Genomic DNA, 18,866 nt, shown 5'->3' on the forward strand with positions numbered 1-18,866 from the left:
AGAAAGATAATTTTCATTAGCATGATCTACAAAGGTATCCGGAAAGAGCTCTCCACACCTCCCTGCCTCTTCAGTGCCAAGCTTTCTCTCCTCCTTCCTGTCACCATGAGCCTTCTTTACTTTGTATTTACTATGTTTAATTCTAACACAGGGCTTTCATATAACATTTCCCTTTTGTACCATCTCTTTTCATCTAAATAATGCCTATCCATTTTTCAGAAAACACAAGCCAGTTATCTCAGAGCTGTTCTTACTAATTGCCTTGAATATCTCAAATTTATCAATTTATTTTCTCTCACTTATTCATTTAATACATATTATTAACCAACTACTATGTGCCAGAAACTGGCCTATATGTACGAATATATTTAGCAGCAAATAAAATAGACTAACTCTCATTGCATATAGTTGGGAGAGGCAACAGGGGAAAATGATAAGCAAATAGGCAAATACAGAGTATTCAGAAAATGTTTGTTAACTGAGAAATGGGGAGTCCTGCTTAGTATTTGCCACAGTTACTAGTTCACATTTATGTCTGTGTTTATTTAAATCAATGACACATGGTCCACACAAATTTTTGTTCATTACTAGACCCCCACTATTTCCCATGATGCCTATCACACCATAAATTTTCATTAAAATTTTATATCTATATCATACTTAAGTGCAAGGAGATATTTTGTGTTGCATTTGCAGACATCTTGGTACAAGAGCATTCTTTTCATTACACAACAATTAATTGTTAATTAGTTTAAGTGTAATCCTATGTGTCCTGCACTATACATGATAACGAAGTTTGTATTCTACTGAGTTTAGGAAATGAAACAATGAACAGATTAACAAAAAATAAATATGAATTCTCAAATCCATCACAGTAATTTTATATCTTTTAAAAAAGGGGCATCAGTCATCAGTTGGAGAACATGAGTATTGTGATTTTAAACTCTGAAAATCATATCACCTCTAATATGCTCTGCATTAAAAACTGATTCATCCAGAGCCAAAGCTAGCATGTGTCCTCCCAACCATTCAAACTAGGTCATTTTGCACCATAGTTTGTTATGTCTTTCATGCATAATGTATCCAAGGATAATCATGTTTAACCAAAAAGGATTATTCTAGGCTTAAGATTCCCATTGCATAAGCAAAGTACCTAGCACAGTACCTAGCATGATGCAAATATGTGTTCAAACAACATTGGGCCCCTTAGCACAAGTACACGAGTATCCAAACAGATCCCACTTGCCTCTGCCTTTTTTTTTTTATTATTAGGTGGGGATGAGGGATGGAGGTTTGATTCAGAATGTATTCCAATGTTTTTCCAATTGGCTATAGGAAAAGGGACAAAAATGATAAAACATATCTTAGGAGCTCATTACAAAAGTATAATTGAGTAATTTCTAATCTTTTCCCAGCATCTGTTTCTCAGGAGTGTTACTGTCCTCATACTGACTTCCCTTGCCCAGGGTTTTCCAGTGCATATTCTACATGAGGTATCCACTGAAGTTGGAATGAATGGATATTTGTTCTACTCCCCAAATGAGACCAACAGAAATAAACAAATAAGCAAACAAAGGAAAAAAAACAAACTAAGAAGGAAATATACATATGGGTAATAAAAAGCAAAGTAATAAAATACAATATACTCTGAAATACAAGCACCAGAAACCATACAATTTAGAATTAAATCAAGTGGTATCTCATGACTCTATATGCCTCTCCCCTGTCAGGAGAACAGCACACGTGGGAGTAGAGAGTCCAACAACTCTTACTTAAAGATTAAAGGAGGGGAACAACAACAACAACAACAAAACAGAGGAGCAAGAGAAGGGCACAAAAAATCGCAGAGCGAAAACAAAGCAAAAGGAAGGAGGAGTAAAAGTAAATGGATTTCATTTTTTCTCAATCACTTCCTAACTGTGAGGAAAGAATGAAGGGAATTGAGTTCAAGAAGAGGCAGGAATTATTCATCCGGGAACATGACTTAGAGCAGCTGAGCAAATACAAGGCAGGAGAAATAAAGGACAATCCATCAATAAAAGAGCCCTTTGATGCAAGTCTTTACCGTGACCTAGACTCCTGCTGGGTGATATATACTCAACCTAAAGCAAGGAAAATAGACATCCACAAGCCCCTTTAACCTCTCCCCCTCTTGGGAAAAGGCTGGGATTCACTAGAGTGCAGGGGAAGTGCTGTCTGATGTACCCCTCTGGATCCTCTGAAATACAGGATTAATTGTAAGCTCATAAATGAGAAGCATGCAGTTCCCAGCCTAAACGCTAAAGCGATGCTTTAAACAGCACCCAGATAAGCAGTTGGAGTGAAGAAAGAAAATAAAAAAGTGGAGGAAAATGGCCTAAATCATTCTACCCTTTGACGATAGATGAAAATCAAAAAGAGGAGCAAAAACCAGAGAAGTGAAAAGCACCTAACTTGGGGACCATTTTCACAGCAGACTACTTGAATACTGAAGCTGAAGAACTGAGAAATGAGATTGGTCATATGATTGAGTGTTATGGAGATAATTATAACCAAATACTGCTTTTAAGGCATGTAGATTATCAGAACAGATGCTCACATCTACTATCTCACAGATCCCAAGGGTCAGGGTTCTGGCTACAGCACACTGGGGCGCCCTCTGCACAGGGTCTCAAGGTTGGTGGAGGAGGTATGATCTCATCTGGGGCTCTGGGTGCCAAGCTACTAGTGGAGCTTTTTCCAGGCTCCCTGGTAGTTGGCTGAATTCAGCTCCTTGCAGTTGTAGGAGTGAGGCCCTCAGCTACTAGAAGCTGCCCACAGTTCCTTGCCATCTGGCCCTCACAACATAGTAATTTGTTCTTCAGACCAATAGGCTAGTGTCTGCTGCTGCTTCAAGTCTCCTTTAAAGGGCTTGTCTGATTGGATCAGGTCCACCCAGAATGATCTCTCTTTTGATTAAGTTAGAATTAACTGATTGTGGTCTTTGATGATACCTGCAAAACCCCTGGACCTTTACCATTCTGGACCCCAGTACCCAGATGCTGTCAGTGCTTGAGATCCTTTGGCCATGCGAGTGCACACAGTTCCTGGCACAGTGCTTTTTTTTTTTTTTTTTTTTTTCCTCAACGGCCTGTATTTGTGGGTCTTCCTCAGTGGGCTCCTCTCAGGCTGATGAGAGAGCCCACTCAACCTGCAGACACAGGGATTCATGGCTCCCGGTCTCAGTTCTTAACTCACAATTGACAGCTGTGAAGGACAGGGAGCTTAATACTCGGCTCTCTTGTTCCCATGTGGGACAGCTATCGGTGTGAGCTTCACTGCGGTGTTGTCTCTGTGCGCCGTGGCCTGGTACTGCAGCCTTGCTTGGTTTCCTTCCCTTCTCCCTCTCACTCCCCTAGTCTTTTTCCTGGGAAAACATCCTCATAAACTTTTTTTTTTTTACTTTCACATGAATCCTCTTCTTAGGGCTGCTTCTGGAAATCTTAGCCCAAATCACCACATTAGAAGATCTTTTAAGTATCCACTCAACTTGAAATTCAGTCATTTTTATAATCTTATTTGTGCTAAAGTATTAGAGACTGCTAATGGGTTATTACTTCCAGATAAGTTATTTGTGTGTTTATATCGTGGCATTCTGTAAACAAAGCCTCAGTATGAAGGAAAAAACTGTTGGTTATTTCAGGCATCCATAGCAAGCAAGCCAAAACAGAAACACACACACACACACACACACACACACACGAAGACTGATTTCTTAAAAATGTCTCATAGGACAGAGTTACCTTTATTATTCAGTTTTAATTATTTGGTCATAACTCACATTAAGAGCCTTCAGTGACTGCTACTGGACCAAAGCATAGCTGTTTCTATTTCATTCATATGAGCATCAGGTGAGTACTGAAGACAGGTTTCAGCATGGGGATGGAGGGATGGAGAGGATGAAGAAACAATAGAACCCTATTTCAGTTCCTTAGTACAGCACCCATAGCCTAGAGAGGACTACCAGCAGAGATCCAAGATGTATCCCCAGTCCACCCAGGCATCTCGACTGTGGCCACCTAAACCAGGCCAGCAGCACTTCGAAATACATTCCAAACCGGTCTTGTTTCCTGTCTTGAAACACAGCAAGCTATTTTCTACATATCAACCAAGGGAAGCTGCTTTAATCATAAATTACATTATACACTTCACCATTTAGAATCTCACAGTGGCTTCTCACTGCAGTAAGAAAAAAACCCAATTTTTTTAAACAATGGCCTGCAGGGTTTCAAACCGAGCCCTGCTGACCTCCAGTGCGAACCAGTTAAAGGCAATACACTCCAGCCACACAGATGTCATTTCAGGTCCCTCATTCCTAACTCAGGGGGATTTCAAGATTTTGACAATCTTGTTCATTGCTTTTTCCTCTATCTCTTAATAGTGACAAGGAATCTGTAAAGACTAAAATATAAATGAATGAATGAAGGCACAAATTAAAGAATCAATAGATAGAATTTTTCATTTCCTCTCTTCTATTGGTGGGAATTGCACAATTTACATCCAAGTCCCAGTTAGAAACTTCTTGATATTTTGACCTGCCAGCAGCTGTTGTCATGATTTGACCAGGTTAAAACCAGTCAGATACAATTTTCTTCCACCAAATTGGCAAAGATGAAATGAAATTACATTATGAATATACAGGAATTTTTGAGAACGTAAGTATACTTTGAGTACAGCAAGTGAGTAACAATTTGATTGGGCATATTAAAAATAAGTTTTTAAGTAAAATGCCCTACCTTGGCATAGCAATTCTCTGTTAAGATATTTAGCCTAAGAAAATGGTGTGTGTGTCAATAAACATTTCAGCATTAAACCACTGAGCTAATAAGTACAGAGATACACAAAGGAACCATATTTGACTGGTAAAAATGCTAAAGGCAAATATTTATTAGAATGAAAGATATTCCTAATAATACTGTTGTGTCAAAAAAAGCAGTTACAATAAATATTCAATACTTCTCAATTTTTATAAAATAATATGTGTGAGCAATAAATAATCTGAGAAGATGTATAAGATACATCAATGGTAGCTAACTCCAGAAGGTGAAATTTTAAGTTTATTTAATTTTCTTCATTTTGTTGATTTATATCCATACTGCATTTGTTTTTTTTTAAAATACATATTTTACATTTTTTTAAAACGTAATCACAGATACTCTAATACTGAATCCTCTGCATGCAGACAGAATAATGCACCACCCAAATACGTTCATATCCTAATTGCCAGAACCTGAGAAGATGTCACATTACATGGCCAAAAGGACATTGCAGATGTGATTAAGTTAAAAATCTGGACATGAGAAGATTATTCTGCCCATTAAATTGTTCAGCTGAATGTAATTGTCATTAACAAGGGTTCTTACAAGAGGGATGAAGTAGGGTCAGATTAATAAAGAAGGAAATATGAGGAAAAAGCAGAGGTTGGGACACAAGCTAAGGATATATTTGTGAGCAGTTCCTAGAAGTTGGAGAAGGCAAGAAAAATGATTCCTCCCTAATGCTTCCAGAAGGAACACAGAGCCCTGGCAACCCATTCTAGACTTCTGACATCCAGAAATGTAGAATAATGTGTGAGGTTTTTTTTTAAGTCACTAGGTTTGGGATAATTTATTAGTACATCAATAGGAAACAAATACACCCTGCCATACAAACGTTAAGACAAATTAAAAGAATATTTAGTACAATAACAATATTCATAGAGACCCATACGGACGAGGGTACTAAAATCACGTCTTGTTGATGTTCAGATACAAATTTTTGAGCCTGTTTCTTCAGGTATCCAATACTCACACCAAGATTTATACAGAGATATCCCAGAAATAGTACTGAAGCACCCATGTCAGTAACAAAAACATTTACACTACTCAGACACAGATGTGAGCACTCTAGAGCATCCTCTACCACATCAGCAGAGCTGTTCCCTTCCAAGATTTTCCTTCAGGTTTGCTTTACTAGCTTATTTTAATCATTATTTTTAGCTTGAATAAAAATGATAAGGGGAACAAATGAGTAATTTACTCCTGGACCTTCCAAGTAGAAAATGTGGTCATTACCTGCTTTTTGCAAAACACAAAGGCATGGGTTTGTGATTTGGTAACACTTGTCTCCCCCAAGATATGTAAATCTAATAGCATGTAAGTGGAAATATTTTTAGCCTACTTCAGAAACGTGGTTGTTTAGAAGTATTCTTCTCCAAACCCTATGATCACGGACAGCTTAGGGACTTTTTTCTTTCCACTGCTGGCATGCAGAAACAGCATGCCAACTTTGAAGCAGGAGGAAGTGTATATTTTTCATGTTTTTCTTCTTTCAAAAATTATTCAACTGATTACCCTTATGGCATTGAAAAAAATTCTACTTTTGGGCTGAAGTCAAACATTTTAAACTTAACAGTATTAATGTTTGAGTAACTAAAAAGGTTTTGGATAAAGTGCTATTTACTAATCAGCTAGTTTTGGATGGTTGTTATTGCTTTCCTTCATTTTATAATCTGTGCTGTCATTCTGGATTCAAAGCTGCAGCAGTTGATGGGGATGTGGTCCAAACTGCAGAGCAGTGCAAAGAGCCCTGAACAACTGAAAGGTAGCCTTGGACTAAATTATGAAATTGACAAATGTGTGTTGTTTCCACCTTATGACCCCCTTGATCTGGTTACTTTGAAGCAACCCAGCACGCACGCTCATATCTCTGCCCTGTGGCTCTCCCAGGACCCACAACTTTGTGCTCCAAGTGGCTTTCGTGCTTTTATCCACAGAAGAGAATGTGCCTTCTTCCTTTCTCACTTAGGACTTTGTCAAGTAATTTGTCTAAAAAGACTGCTGAAACTTCCAATTAAGGTGGTTTTGTGAGCACATACTTTGTCATTCCCCTTTCACATCAAACACTGAAATCAGAAGAATTAGCACTGTATAAATTCAAAACAGTGTCTCAATGCATATGAAGGGGAACAGACGCACAGAGCAGCAAGCAAAGGTTGTAGGACCACAGGACCCGGGTCCAGGATCAGGCAGACACAGAGTTTATTTCCTTCAAGTTTCCCCATTTGAGGTAAACATTTCAACCATGTGCATTGCAGAAAAATAGGTAACGCAGATTAGGTCTCTACAAACGGGAAGTCCACCTACACATTTTTATCTTTCTGCTAGGTTAGTATTTTTTGTTTTGTTTTTTGTTGAAGTATAGTTGATCTACAATGTTGTGTTAATTTCTCGTGTACAGCATAGTGATTCATTTATACATATATATACACATTCCTTTCCATATTCTTTTTCATTATATGCTATTACAAAGTACTGAATATAGTTCTCTGTGCTGTACAGTAAGACCTTGCTGTTTATCTGTTTTATAGATAGTAGTTAGCATCTGCAAATCCTAAACTCCCAATATATTCCTCCCTACTCTCTTCCCCTGCTAACCGTAAGTTTGTTTTCTGTATCTGTGGCTTGGCTTTTTTGTGCTGTCCAAGAAACCTTAGTTTATCCCATGATTACAAGGATTTTCTCTGTGTTTATCCATACATTTTACAGTTTTAGCTTTTACATGTAGGTCTATGATCCTTTGGAAATTAATTTTAATGTTTTGTGAGCTTTGGCATGAAGTTAATATTGTTTTGTGTGCTAATCCAGTTTTGGTAGTACAATTTCTTGAAAAGTTTATACTTTTATCTTTAATTAGTACAGTGACTGTCAAAAATCAACTAAATTGCATACATGTGGCTCTATTTCTGGGCTCTCTATTCAGATTTAATGACATTTGTCGTTACACAAATTCCACACTGTCTTGATTAATGTAGCCTGGTAAGTCTTAAAGTCAGGTATGATAAATCCTCAGATTTTATTATTTTTATCAAAAGTGTTTAGGTATTCTAGATCTTTACATTCCCATTTATTTTATAATTAATTTATTCATTTTTATTAAAAATTTTTCCAGGATTTTGACTGGATTTTTAAAATCTATAGATCAATTTGAGGAGAAATGATAACAATATTGAGACTTCTATAATCTATAAGATATATATATATATATCTCCAATTATTTAGAACTTTGATTTCAACAATAGCTTGTATTTTTGCAGTGTGGAAGTTTTGGATGCTATTGTAAATTTTACTGTTTGTTTATGTTTCTTTTTTCCAACTGTTGCTATAATAAAAATAAAACTGAATTTTGTATATTGATTTTGTATCCTATAGTCTTGCTAAGTTCACTGATTAGTTCTAGAAATTTAGTTCCAGTATTGTAGTGGATTACTTAGAATATTCTATACAGACTCTCATACTGTCCATGAATAAAGACAATCCTCAACATTTTTTTTTCCTTTCCTTATTGTACCAGCTGGGTCTTCCAATCTCATGTTGAACCAAAATGGTAAGAATTAACATCTCTGTCTTTTTTTTTTTTTTAGAGGAAACATATTCAGTACATCACTATTTAGGATGAGGTTACCATAGACGTTTATAGATGCTATATATGTGGACTTGGTCTCTGTAACAAAGTACCACAGACTGGGTGGCTTAAATAGCAGATCTTTTTTAACTCACAGTTGTGGAGGCTCGAAGTCCAAGATCAAGATGCCAGCAGGGTTGGTTCCTGGTGAAGCCCTTTCTCGGCTTGCAGCTGGCACTTTCTCACTGTGTCCTCACACAGCCGTTCCTCTGTGCAGAGAGGGAGAAAGAGAGAGGTCTCTTCCTGGTCTTATAAGGCCAACAATCCTAACTGATTAAGGCCCCACCCTATGACCTCATCTAGCCTTAATTACCTCCTAATGGCACTTTCTCCAAATACAGTCACATTTGGAGCGTGGACTTCAATACGTGAATTTGGGCGAAAACACAATTCAGTCCATAACAAATGTCCTTTAATACATCGGAAAGATCTCATCAGTTTCTGGTTAGCTGAGATATTTGATCATAAAAGGATGTAGAATTATGTCAAATAACTTGCTTGTATCTATTCAGATGCAAATTATATTGAGATGGTAAATTACATTGTTTGATTTATGAGTATTAAAAGAATTTTGCATTTCTGTGATAAATCCCACCTGTTCATGATATATTTATTCTTTCATATAGGTTATTGAGCATTTTTGTATCTATGTGGTTGAGCAACACTGATTTGTAATTTTCTTGTAATGTCAAGAAATACCTGGCTTTGTAATATCAGGTATGGCTATCATCATGTGGGCTTTATAAAATAAATTAGAAAAGATTTTGTCCTTCTGAATTTTCTGAAAGACTTTTTATAAGATTGATATTACTTGTTCCTGAAACTTTTGATAGAATTTATCTGTGAAACCATCATGGCCTGGAGTTTTCTTTATAAGAAAGTTTTGTTAGCAATTTCAATTAGATATGGGGCTTTAGATACAGATATTAGATATATTCATATTTTCAATTTCTTTTTTAGTCAGCTTTAATATAGGTAGACAATGCTAATAAGAAAAACTTAGCAAAGGTACACTCACAGAAACATTAAAAATATGTAATTTAAAACAGTATTGCAGGCAAAAGGTTAAGAAAAAGCTAGTGTAACTATATTTGTATCAGTAAGTTAGAATTAAAGAAAATATTAGTACAAAGATGTTAAATGCATTAGAAAATATAACAATTTTATATTTTTTGAGCCTATTATAAAATATTAAAGTATATAAGATAAATATTAACAGAACTTCAAGGAGAACTGACACATTTATCACTGTAGTAGATTTTGGCACACCTCTCTTAGAAGTTGATTTATCAATTAAACAAACAAGTAGAAAGATTCTGAATGGCAAACAAGCCTAACCTAATAAATGTATGGGGAATTTGTTTTCAAAAATATAATAATAGAAAATGAGCTTCATGATACTTTTATATATACTCCAAAGCCTTGCTTTCAAATTTAGATCCTAGAATAATAAAATACAGTTCTACTGTACCTTCGCCACAATATGCAACTTTTCAGCAGTCACTATTTTATGTTTTCTACTTCTTAGGAAGCGATAAAAATGCCATTGCTAAGAACCGTCTGTAAATTTAACTGCATATTTATAAATATAAATGGGACATTAATGTAGAGAAAGAATACTCATATATTAAAATTTCATAGTTCATCTATATTTTGATAAAGTTTTTATCATCAAAATATATTTTCTGAAAAAAATCAAGTAAAACTTTAATGCAGCTAATAAGCAGCATGTAAAAATAACACTGGAACAGAACACATGCCATGGCACTAGAGTTACTCAAATTTAGCTAAGAAAAGAACAATTTTTATTCTGTTATAATACTGAGTGTATTTGAAGAGAAAACAACTTACAAAATACTATAATGCAGTGCATTCCAGCAAGAGAGAGCATGTTCCTTTGTTTTTAAACAATTTGCAAAAATGTTAGATGTACCAGTGAAATATCTTGCTACTATATCAATACAAAATGCTTCTAGTAATGTCCTAAATGATGCACAAGACAGCATATTTATTGGTTGTAAAAGTATGTTCGTAGGCTTAACTTTACAACTTTAATGGAGCAATAATTTACAGGCTGCTGCAACCTGAAAAATAACTCGTGGTTTAAACCAGATTAAAGCCACAACTGATACTGAGGACTGCTGGCAAATTTCCCAATCCATTACTGTTTGCAGATATTGAATGGTTGTTGCCAATATTTATCATAAAGGAGATGCAAAAATATATGGAGCACTGTTCTCTTCATTTTTTGATGTCTGCTTATTGAACAAATGCTGGGAATGTGGGATTGATGTTCTTAACTGAGAAAAGTACATTATCTTAGCATTTGAGAATCAAGTAGGATTTCACTTAATGAAAATAGTATAGCAAGAACCTTATGATTTCTAACTGTTACTCATTAACACTAGTTCCTATTCATATAGATAGCATAGGACTCTAGAGTTTATGTCTGCATATTTGCTGCTTCTCTTATCTCTTACCCATCAGTTTCTTTTTTTTTTTTTTAATTTTTAAAAATTTTTATTGGGGGGAGGTAATTAGGTTTATTTCTTTTATTTTTTAATGGAGGTACTGGGAATTGCACCCAGGACCTTGTGCATGCTACCACTGAGTATACCCTCTCCTCCCATCAGTTTCCTTCAAATCTCCAAGCTTTGAGTGAGAAAATGATTTAACTCCGAAACAAGAAGCCAGAGCCGTTCTGCTGTGCTGCCCCCACTTCACCTTGTGGAGGGCCTGAAGAATAAAAACTTCCTTCTACCTCTTTCTCATAGGGTGAGACTGTGTCACAAGACCAGCCCTAACTGCAAGGGAAACAGTCTTTTTCAAGCTGTGCACTTAGCCATCCCAAACAGTAATCAGTTTCTGTCAATGAAAAAAAGAGCAAATGAATATTGGGTAGGCATCTACCAGTATCTGCCTTAGTAATCATGATCTAACATTATTAATATTTGACTTACTGTCTTCTTGTTTCACAACAAAAGTCCTCCCCACCCCCCCATATCACCTACTCTTCAACCTGGAAAAATTTTGGAAAAGTCAGAGACCTGTCAGCAAGAGGTAAGGGGAGAATCTACCTTAAAATCCTCAGGGCATCTATCTCCAAAGACCCTTTCTTTTCTTAGATCCAAATGATTTTTAGGAGTAGTTTTAGGATTTCTATGTACATGACATTATCAATTACTTGAAGAACTGTGAGAAATAGTTTGTGGTTTTCTCTGAATTTTTATAAAAATAGAAATTAGTTTTATTATTAAGCCATTGTAATATAAAATTAAAATCCACAGTTTTACACTAGATCTGGATTCTTTGTTAAGAGGCAGGGCTTCATTGGTAGTCAATGTCTCTGTTTTGTTCATTTCATTTACTTATTGTTTTCATGTGGCTTTTTGTTTGTTCTCTTGCGTTCAGACATTTCTTATAAGAAATTAAACTTTACAGCTCATTTGAAGCATCCTTTGTACTCTTTCCTGGTTTCTCCTTTTCTACCTATATATAGACTGGAGCATGAATTTGGAACAATTTTGATGGTAAACTGTTGTGATTACTGAATCCCCAGGTTTGGAACGATTTTCACATGTTTGTGGAATATCCTATATTATGTCCTCATGACTCATCCAACTGTAGAAGTTTAAGCTCACTTGCCCAGCCTTCCTTGTCTCTAGGGTCTGTCAGTCAGAAGTAATTCTGTAAAATGGGTTTGAAAGTATGATCAAACAAGTGTTGCAAGAAATGCATTCTGCAAAGGGTGCGTAGCAAGATCCAACTTGTAGTGACTGTAGCAGGAAAGGTTCCAGCAAGAGCATTGACAGATGACTGGATAAAGAAGTTGTGGTATACAACAGAATACTACTCGGCCATAAAAAAGAATAAAATAATGCCATTTGCAATAACATAGATGGACCTGGAGAGTCTCATTCTAAGTGAAGTAATCCAGAAAGAGAAAGAAAAAATACCATATGATATCACTTATATGTGGAATCTAAAAAACAAGACAAAAATTTACAAAGCAGAAACAGACTCACAGACCTAGAAAACAAACTTATGGTTACCAGGGGGAAAGTGGGTGAGGAGATAAATTGAGAGTTCAAAATTTGCTGATACTAACTAATATATATATATATATATATAAAACAAACAATAAGTTCATAAAACACAGGGAATTATTCAATATCTTGTAGTAACTTATGGTGAAAAAGAATGAAAACAAATATATGTATGATCATGTATGACTGAAGCATTATGCTGTATACCAGAAATTGACACAACATTGTAAACTGACTATAATTCAATAAAAATATATAAACAAACAAACAAAAAAGAGCATCGAATTTCCAGCTTCAGCAAGTCAGGAACTTTTTCCCAGTGTTGGTGGCAGTGCCACCTTCACTGCATCGTCCTCTAGTGCCTGCAGCCAAGTCTGAATATCTTGATTTTCAGATATTTGTAAATTCCTAATCATCCAAACTAGGATGTTTTTTAGTGAAACAGGAATAATGAGAACTTAGTCCAGACAAATTGACACATATGGTCACCCTATACAGAAAGCAGTTGTGAATAAAGTGAAGCATAGGAGAAAAATCAAAACAGAGAGATTTTAGGAAGTGGTTATAATTATGGTAATTAAAAATTAGGAGTAGCTTAAAAAATTAACAAGAAAAATTACCAGTAACAACTAGAAAGAGAGCGATTATTAATATTGGCCTTATTATTGTTCACTCTAGGTTTACAGACTCTTCTAGCCCAAAGTTTGAGGAAGAGAAGAAATTAAATATGGGATAGATTGAGACAGTGTCTCTACAAATGACATTGGTCTTGAGTACAGAGTTAACACCATCTCACATATGTCCCTCATTATCACTAGAGGCTAACCAAGGGGGAAAATGTGTTTCTTTTCTAAACAAACACATGGTCACTGAAAGGAATGGTTGTAAATGGTCCCTTTAAAAAAGAAAACTATCGTCCGAAAATGCCAGTGACATAAGGACTACATACTTTACTGAGGGTGAGATCATTAACCAGGACTCCATTTATGGAGCAGCTTTTGTCTGCCTTCTTTTTTTTTCCCCCCAGGAGAGCAACAAGTCTGGTCACCGTTCACCTGGACCGAATTCAATCCATTAGTCTACAAGCCAAGATTCAGTTTAGTAGCTTGATCCATTGCTAACTAAAATATTAATTCCTTTAAAATATTAAATGACTTGGAAGCTATTGGTTGTGCGTGTTAAAAGAGGAAGAGCCCGGGGTGCTGAGGAATGAAGTGAAGACAAAAAGCACAAGATAACACCTCTTTGAGGTTTCCCACCTCATCCTCCCCATGTGACACAAATAGCTGAGCAGGGGAACCAGTAGCTGCTCTTTTTCTCATAACTTTAAAAAAGCTGACAAACACTTCTCACTGCCGTTCTCTTTTCAAATAATAAATGTTTCACCTGGTGAACCACGAGGAGTATTTGGGGGATCAGATGTCCGGAAGAAAACATCGATACGACAGGGTGACATTTTAGTGTGTGGCCAGTTCAGGGTTATTGAACAGAACCCTTCAAATTAAGCACTGCTGTAGGATTTTGATTTTTTTTTTCAATTTTCAATTAGGGTATAGAAGAAAGGAATTCATAATCTAACAAGTGAAGTAACAGCCAAGCTGTCATGAGGATTGTAAAATTGAGCTAATACTTAAAAATCCGTAGCAGGCACATAAAGCAGGTATAAACTTTGACAACCTTCAGGTAACTTGATATTAACATTAACCTCTGGTAACACCCAAAGAGTTTTGACAGTGCCCAAAGTTCAAGATTATGTTCACCTATGCTAAAGCAAGAATGAAACATCCAATACATTCTTTTCTCATCTGTTGACTATGGCAGAGACCTTATTTCTTAAGGGTTCTGGAATCAGTGTCTGTCTAATCTAGAACTAAGTGGCCCCAGTAGAGCTTGGTACACCTTTGGAAACCTTTTGTGGTAACTGTCAATTTTGTGCCCTGCCAGATCATGGAATGACTCAGTCTAACCCTTGTGTCAAACAAGTGGTTGCATTTTATTCAAACCTCTTTTTTCTATTCATGTCCAAGCATATAATTTGTGAAACGACATCGCCCTTAACTATGTGTCTCCCATAATTTTGTCATTAATTTCCCTTTGTTCATTACACCTAAGCCATTTTGGTTGCTATTTCTTGAAGTCACCGTCGCCCTTCCCACCTTAGGGTCTCATATGACATTTCCTTAGTCTAAAATATTCTTCCCTTCTCTCACCTGCCGGCCCCAGCCCCAAACCTCACTCACATGGCTGACAGCTAAACAACATTCAGGTTTGAATGTAAAATTAACCTAGTCCCTTCATTACAAGTTCTCATAGCATTCTGTATTTCTCCTTCAAATCACTTGGCAATAATTATAGTTAATGTTCTGTATGTCAATCTTTGTTAAAAGCCTGCCTTCTAATATCACTATCTTCTGGACCTAAAAAGAACTGGGCTAATAGTAGGTATGCAACAACCTACTTGAGAGGGTAAGTGATGTGAGAACTACTTCCTCACAGGTATAAATAAATGCCTGTAGGAAGATCCCTGAGTGTCACCAAGAGAACCTTGATGACAATGTTGTTCATCAGCACGTTAGCACATTCCCGAAATAATGGGGAAAAACTGGACCACTTTGCAGCTCAACGATGTTCCAGTCTGCTAAATTTCTTCCTATCAAGGATAGCATTAAGTGAAAGATTATTAACCAAAGCCTTTTGTTTAAAATCGGCTAAAGACTCAAAACATCAAACTAAGTATAAGGAGAGTGGAGTTTAGCTCTTTCGCTCAGGAGTCTCAGGAACAAATCGCATAATTTCTGTTACCCTTAACATTTTCCTCTGCATACTGGAGAAATCCTCAGTTAAGACTATCAGAGTTAACTCTAGAGGTCAATCACTGCGAAGGTCACTATTGCTGAACATAATACAAATGTGAAGAATTATTATGATGATTGGTTTGATGTCTAATGAATATAGAATTAGAAGGAAGATGTATGTACCTCTGACTTATCTGTAGTTTAATAGGTACACAGAGACATGTATGTTCCATGCAGAATAAATTGCTGTAGATTCAAATGTACTTGTAATTTTTATATTTATGCTTCACGTAAACCCATATTTTCCTTCTCATCCTGCAAAGTAGGTAAGAATATTAATGTGGTGTCCTGAAAAGAAGCCAGACCCAGATTAATACCTGTCTCTCTGACAGGTGTTTATAACTAATTAGCAGTATAAATTTTACATATATTTGAAGTTTTCAAGCATAATAAGTAAATATGCAAACATGATTCAGATATACTGCTTTAATCAAGACTACTAAAGATAAAGTAAGCTTGTACTGATTGAGACAGAAATTTCTGTCAAAGGTCTTACTAGTACCATTCTGCAAAATTTTGAAGTTTATTACAGCTACAAAGAATGTGTTTGTTTTCTGAGGTGAAACATATTGCTGGCTGAAAAAGCATGCCAATTGCATTTTCTTGGTTCATTAACTCCGAGTAGAAAATTATGTGAATATCATAATTAAGTGTAAAGAAAGAAATATATTTTGCTGAGTTAAATTGGAATAATGCAAAATTAACATTCATTTTAATTTTATCTTATATTTCATACTCTTTACATTGATAATTTGAGTTTTTCTCATCATAGAAACTTAAGAAAAAAATACAAAATTATATTGAGAAAGTTCATATATGTGTGCCATATGTTCATAAACAGAAATTAACATTTCTTTCTATGACTGTTCTGGGTGTTTCAACCATCTTTCTTTTGGGATTATAATGCTTTTCTTATTGAATCATAAATGTACTTTATTTATGAAAAAAAAAACAAAACTCTTGACTTGCTTTATTTAGGCAGATATTTTTCCTAGATTTGTTTTTTGACATTCTATCTTATTTATTATGTGTATTGATAAAACAATATTTAAACATTAAGTCAGACCCACCTCTTTTGTTGTGGTTGTTGTTCTCAGTACTTTCTTTCATTGCTGTTATGTATGGAAACAACTTTCACGTTCCAAGATAAGAGTCATCAACTTTTTAGTTCAGAACTTCTAGGTTTTCAAATTTTACATTTTAGTGTTAATGCTCCTGCAATTTACATCTGCATACGGAGTGAAGTGTGGCTAGAACCTGAACTTTTCAAATATTTATCACAATTCCAAGTGTCAATTATCAGTTAATCCGGTTTTCCCCCACTGATTTTATGACCACTTTCATCCTATACTCAATGAAATACATGTTAGGCTATGTTTATACATTGTATGTGTGTGTATTTGTGTATTTGTGTGTGTGTGTGTGTGTGTGTGTCTGATAAATTGATTTTTGGTTAAATATATTTTAATATTTACTAGAATAAGTGTTCTTTAGATATCTAAACTATTTATACTTCCAGGTTAACTTTATTTAGTATGACTTCATCATGTCACCAAAAAATCACATGGGGCTTGTGACTAGAAAATTATTAAATTTAAATATTAATTTGAAAAGATTTTAAATCTTTATAATATTCAAAATTTCCATCTAGGAGTTTCTATTTTCCTAGAAAATTTTCAGTTATAGCTCTGAAAAAATTTTTTTTTTCTTCTTATAAATCCCATAATATTTATTATTACTAAATTCTTGCATACAATTTTTTTAGAAGCAGTTGATAATTATATAACATATAACTTATATAACTATAATTGTCCATACTGTATTTAGTAAACTTATGAATGTTTCTCTATGTTTATTTTTACTGCCTGGTCACCTTGGTGATAATTTTTAGTACATTAAGCATTTCTATCTATTCCTTAAGTAAAGTTCCTTAAGTAAAGTTAAGTTAAGTTATATGTGTTCCTTAAGAAAAGTTAGTATATAAGTGTTCTTCCGATTTTAGTTCTCTACTCCCAATGTTATGAAACACAAATTTAAGATTTCATTCAGTTTTTAAAAATTTTGTATTGAAGTATAGTTCTTATTTTTATTTTTATTTTTTAGTTTTTTTGGGGGGGGTAGTAATTAGGTGTATTTATTTATTTTTAGAGGTGGTACTGGGGATTGAACCCAGAACCCTATGCATGCTAAGCATGCGCTCTACCACTTAAACTATATCCTTCCCCCTCATTCAGTTTTAAAATTCTCATATGAAATATTTCCTCTAGAAGTTCTTCTACCAGTTGTAATCCAAATAAAATGAGTTTGGTAATATAAATTGTATATCTGATTAACGTATTTTTGTTATATCAGCAAGGAGCTTGTTTATATCTTATAGCAGTGTCTTTTAGTATAATTACAATAAGCTGATGTGTGTAGCCATCAAAGAAGTTATATTAATAACTACCAGGTAAGTTTTCTAGCATAGCTCTTGATTTGTTCCAACATAATGTCTTATTCTTATGGAGGAATTATACTTGTGGGTCCAAATTCTCAGACCCTAGACTTTGGCTTCATTAGACTTGCCTTCTAATCAACAGAGTTTAACAGATAAATTTAGGATGACAGAGATCAGACTCATTAGAACCGCAGATGTAAAAGCCATCTCCCTTAATGCCCTTCCCCAACCTCTAATTCCCATTTTCCATTCTACATGAAATTCTTCCCCCAGTAACCTCACTGCTGGGATATACAGCCTTTAGTTACATATTTGTTCTATGCTTGGGTGGGAACTAAACTCACATCTTGGAGTTTTCTCTCTGTTCCTTGGGTTATATACTTCTTTGGGATTTTGAAAGAGAACTGAAAGATTCTTACTCCTTATTTCTCATGTAGACATCTCATATATTTCTGGTTAGACTAGGCAACAGCAAATAAACTTGCAGAAATCTGTAAGAGAATGCACCAAAATATTTAATGGGTTGGAAATGAAAGGTTAGGAGTTTCAGTCTTTTAGATGTTTTGAGAAGATGAGATTATGCAGATTTTAAAATGCAATTAAAATTTATTGAGAATCAGCTATAATTTTTAAATCAAAAGTAACAAGTTTTTCAGACTTTTAGTTTATTCAAATAACTATAATATTATTAAGTGATCAAGAGAATGAAGATCTGTGTGTGAGAATTAAAACTTTCTAAATTATCTAATTTCTACCCAAGCAACATTTCTTGGGGGGGGCATTAATTCTGAAGTACTGGCTACCTATGTATTTGGTAGGAACAGTGTGCCCTAGGTCTATTAAAGACTTATTAAATGCTTCATTAAATTATTCTTTATTGGAATTATACAAAGTTAACTTTTTTTTTTTAATACCATGCATCTGCTATAGAAGTGTGAACTAGTAACCAATGGAGATGTGAATGCTGAGGATTCCTTAGCTAATGTCAGGGATCATGCTGTAAAGTCAGATTCACACAAATCAGAGGACTTAGTAGCAAGCATTACTAGTAATTTCAGAGATACAAGT

At 35.1% G+C, this 18,866-nt stretch overlaps 1 long non-coding RNA gene across 1 annotated transcript in view; it reads right to left on the minus strand.

Moving 5' to 3' along the window:
* Positions 1 to 8,721, minus strand: part of LOC116668287 — a 178,630-nt gene extending 169,909 nt beyond the window's left edge. The window contains exon 1 of the long non-coding RNA XR_004325406.1: positions 8,556 to 8,721. This is a non-coding gene — a long non-coding RNA (uncharacterized LOC116668287). The remainder of the gene's footprint in view (positions 1 to 8,555) is intronic.
* Positions 8,722 to 18,866: the final 10,145 nt, after the last annotated feature.

The sequence above is a fragment of the Camelus ferus genome, chromosome 2 (genome assembly GCF_009834535.1).
Source record: "Camelus ferus isolate YT-003-E chromosome 2, BCGSAC_Cfer_1.0, whole genome shotgun sequence".
In the NCBI taxonomy this organism is placed as follows: Eukaryota; Metazoa; Chordata; class Mammalia; order Artiodactyla; family Camelidae; genus Camelus; species Camelus ferus.